Source organism: Palaemon carinicauda, chromosome 36 (assembly GCF_036898095.1).
Source record: "Palaemon carinicauda isolate YSFRI2023 chromosome 36, ASM3689809v2, whole genome shotgun sequence".
Lineage (NCBI taxonomy): Eukaryota > Metazoa > Arthropoda > Malacostraca > Decapoda > Palaemonidae > Palaemon > Palaemon carinicauda.
This window is the reverse complement of record NC_090760.1, coordinates 14,488,826-14,493,825: the sequence shown is the minus strand read 5'-3', so window position 1 is coordinate 14,493,825 and position 5,000 is coordinate 14,488,826.

Sequence of the window (5,000 nt, the reverse complement as noted above, 5' to 3'; positions counted from 1 at the left end):
AGGAAGCCGTTTTTTATTTTACATTGTTGTTCTTATTGACTTAATCTAATTCTTTTTCCAAATATCACAGACTATTTTCAACTTTCAGTGTTGTGTTACTAAAATCAATACGAATTCAACTTGATTTAGCTGTTTGTTTTGGAAAGATACCAGGAAATAGTATGTGAAAATATGAAGATAAAGAAAATATTAATAAAAATACCAGCAGTCAAGATAATTCACAATAATCATCATCATCATTATCATCATCATCATCATAATAATAATAATAATAATAATAATAATAATAATAATAAAAACATTTCTATGATCACTAATATTACTATCATTATTATGGCATCCTGCTTTTCCAACTAGGGTTGTAGATTAGTAAGTATGTAAGTAAGTAAGTAATAATAGTAATAATAATAATAATAATAATAATAATAATAATAATAATAATAATAATAATAATAATAATGTCCAACTAGGGTTGTAGATTAGTAAGTAAGTAAGTAAGTAAGTAAGTAAGTAAGTAAGTAATAATAATAGTAATAATAATAGTAATAATGATAATAATAATAATAATAATAATAATAATGATGATAATAATAATAATAATAATATTAATAATATATAATAATAATAACACTTATTATCGTTCTCATTTTTCTTATCAATATTATTATCATTATCAAAATCCTCACAATTATGCACATCACATTTGTTTACACCTCCGAACAACGTGAAATACTGTCCCTAAAAATTACCCTCTAATAATCACAACTTTTTGCACTTGAAGATCACCTAAAAACAATGATAAACTAGAGGGGCACTCAGTAGAGCGCAGACCTCCACGGCGGCAGCTTATTTTTCGACCTTTTGCTCGGCCTTGACCTTTGACCTTAACATGTATTAATTGGCGTGGATTTTCCTAAACTCAAATATGGACCAAATTTGAAGTCTCTGTGACAACGGAGTCCAAACTTAAAGCTGATTAAGTAAATTGGACATTTTGTTTGACCGTGACCTTGACCTTTGAACTTGACCTTCCAAAATATTAATAATTTCCAGCTTTTTACAATACAGTTAATTCCTGCAAGTTTCATTACTCTGCGAGTATAATTGTGGGCAGGAGGCTGTCCAGAAACAAACACACAGAAACAAACAAACAGGGGGTAAAACATAACCTCCTAACATCGTTGGCGGAGGTAAAAATACAAAATACTCCCCACTCTTACATGTACTTATCCAAATGCATCAACGACAAAAAAAAAAAAAAATAAAAAGTATGGAGCATCTAACAGGAAATCATAAACAAGAGGAAATAATCGGAAGAAAATAATAAACGGACGTGAATGATTATACATAATCTCCCTGCGAACGAAAATGATTTATGAAAGTCGACTGACAGTACTTAGGCGAGGGGTAATCGCTGCTCAAAGCAATCGGGATAAAAACAGGAAGTGGTGTATTATTAGGATTCCTGTGATGATGATGATGATGATGAGGGGAAACTAAACGTAAAAAAGGTTTAAACAAAGGAATTCAATTTGTCCTTAGCCATGGGGTATTGGCTATTGCTTATTACATACTATGGTATTTATTAGGTCTTTTCTATATAAGAAGTTTTTTTCTGCCCGAAAATAAAAGAACATAGGTAATGGTGCTTAGGTCTTTTTTTATTTGTTAGTTTTTTTTTTTTTTTTTTTTTTTTTTTTTGGGGGGGGGGGGGCTGGGGCCGGGGGTTTCCAGGAGGAAAATAAACAGGAACTGGTGACTTGTTTCTATTTAAAGAAGTTTTTTCTGCCCGAAAATAAAAGAGCACAGGTACTGGTGTTTAGGTCTTTTTTATTTGTTAAGGAGTTTTTTTTTCGGGGGGGGGGGGGGGGGGTTTCCAGAAAAAAAAAGAAAAAAAAAAACACCGAACTGGTGACTTGCATTCTAACCTTGGGTTGGTGCGCCTAGATATTAAAGTATATTTATCCCTTGGTTTTATTGGCCAAGTTTCTCCTTATGTTTTAATCATCACGAAATTACAAACAATAAATACAAAGGTTATTATAATTTCAAATCATAATAAAATAACAATCATTATATTTCTTGAAGCTTTGTAATACCATTGCAGACATTCTTAATCCATATACTATTGCAGAAATATTCCAATAGGAATTATATTGCAATATAATTTACATTTACTTTGCAATTAAAAACTAATGCTCGAAGCGATAATGAATGAATTAATAACACAGATTTTATTATGTAAATAATCATACATATTTTGTATTTTGGCTACGAAAATACTACTCCGATGTCAACACTAATTTCGTTCCTACTACGTTTTGAATAAAAATTTAATATTAATAAAACTGCTTTTAAGAGAGAGAGAGCAGAGAGAGAGAGAGAGAGAGAGAGAGAGAAATGTTTTTTTACTCAGCATTAAACTAAAAAGCACCACAGAGAGAGAGAGAGAGAGAGAGAGAGAGAGAGAGATTTTTTTTACTCAGCATTAAACTAAAAAGCACCAGAGAGAGAGAGAGAGAGAGAGAGAGAGAGAGATCCTTTTTTCACTCAGCATTAAACTAAAAAGCACAAACGAACGAGAGAGAGAGAGAGAGAGAGAGAGAGAGAGAGGTTTTTTTATTCAACATTAAACTACAAAACATCACCACCGAGAGAGAGATTATTTTTTTTAACTCAACATTAAACTAGAAAAAACACCACCACAAACTGACGAATACCAGCGAGAAACAATTCTCAAGTGAAGTCAAGAGATAAGATGAATCGAAGCAAAAGATACCAGCTTCCCCAGATGACACAAGAGATAAGCCTGGCATCAACCGACGGAAAAAACGAATGTCGCACGCGAGTCTAAATCAGGTAGTGCTGATACGGTGATGCACGTGGCAAGACAGAGGGACGATTGTGTTTTCCCGCAACCATTTAAAACCGAGTGAATTCTCAAGGTGGAAATCCTCGGTGAATTAACCGCTATCTGGTGATTGTTATCTCGCCACAGATCAAACTCTTATCTTTACCCAGTCCCAATGAAAGAGATCGTTGTGTCTATTTCAGCTGCCAAGGTCTTCCGAGCGTCTAATAACATCCACGGCAGAGAAAGAAGTTCCTCTTTCTCAAGGGGTTTATTAATGTCTTGGGTGTCACGGCCAAACAACAAAAGCAGCGAGATCTAGATTTTTTAAACATTATTCTGGATATCATTTAGATATCTATGAACAATATTAAGGAGGTATTTCCTCTTATTTTAGGTTTCGTATCATTAGATATATATGAACAATGTCAAGGAGGTATTTTCTCTCTCTCTCTCTCTCTCTCTCTCTCTCTCTCTCCATATAATTAGATATATATGAACTACACCAAGAAAGTATTTTCTCTCTCTCTCTCTCTCTCTCTCTCTCTCTCCACATAATTAGATACCCATGAATTATATATACCATGAGGGCATCTCTCTCTCTCTCTCTCTCTCTCTCTCTCCATATAATTAGATATATATGAACTACACCAAGAAAGTATTTTCTCTCTCTCTCTCTCTCTCTCTCTCTCTCTCTCTCTCTCCACATAATTAGATACCCATGAATTATATATACCATGAGGGCATCTCTCTCTCTCTCTCTCTCTCTCTCTCCTCTCCACATAATTAGATACCCATGAATTATATATACCATGAGGGCATCTCTCTCTCTCTCTCTCTCTCTCTCTCTCTCTCTCTCTCTCAAAATCAGTAGAAAAAATTATGTTAATTAATTTTGACTCATCCCTATATTTCCACTACAATCCTTCAAGGAAATAAGGAGGGAAAATTTTATCAGAGAATACTACGACAGCATTTGGATAAGTGACACTCACTAAAAGAAGCACAAAATCACCCTAAACACCTTTGGAGCAGTGTAGGGCTAGCCAGGACATCCCATAAATACTTGCAGACAACTCTGCATATATATATATATATATATATATATATGTCTATCTGAGTAGGCATACTTTATCGTGGTGAAATGGTTTGTGTATCACCATGATCAGCAAAACTGTACTAATCAGGAACACCCACACTAAGTTGGTTTACTGTGATCGATCAGGCAAGTCTCCCACCATCACCAATCCGCAGTTGGGCAGCGTGGTGATGAAAACTGACAAAACCCCAGATATGAATATCAATATATCTGAGGCCTTTGTCCTAAATGGACTAGAAACGGCTACATTTGCTGTTGTTACGTATACAGTATACATACATACATACATGTACATATATATGTATGTATATACATATATGTGTATGTATATATATATATATATATATATTTATATGCATATATACATAGATATATATATATATATATATATAAATATATATATATATATATATATAAATATATATATAATATACACATCTATATATATATATATATATATATGAATGAATGTATCACTTATTTCCACACCTCTCTTTATGTTTTCATCTCACACCGCTTGAACACACCCGACATAAATAAAACACTCGTTCTACCCCAATGCCAACTCCCCTGCAGCAGTAAAATTAAAATAATCCCCGATTATCTTTTGTTCAGCTCTCCTTTATTTCTGATACATTTGCATATTAAACAGTCTCAGTCCTTTCTTTCCTGCCATTAACACAGGAAACGTTCTTAATTAAGATTTATCTTTCATTAACATTACACATCGGTAAGAGTTGATGTATTCCCGTTTGGATTTAGATATTATTAAAAACAAACTTTTATATTGAATACAGTATTGTATTTACTATAAAATACACTTAAACATTGTATTTATTTGATAATACAGAAGAGAGATTGCGTTGAATAAGATAAAATTATCGATGGAATGATAACACTGTAAAGATTTTTTACAAATGATATCAATATATTAAAAACAAACTTTCATATTGAATACAGTATTGTATTTACTATAAAATACAGTAAAACATTGTATGTATTTGATAATACAGAAGAGAGATTGCGTTGAATAAAATAAAATTATCGATG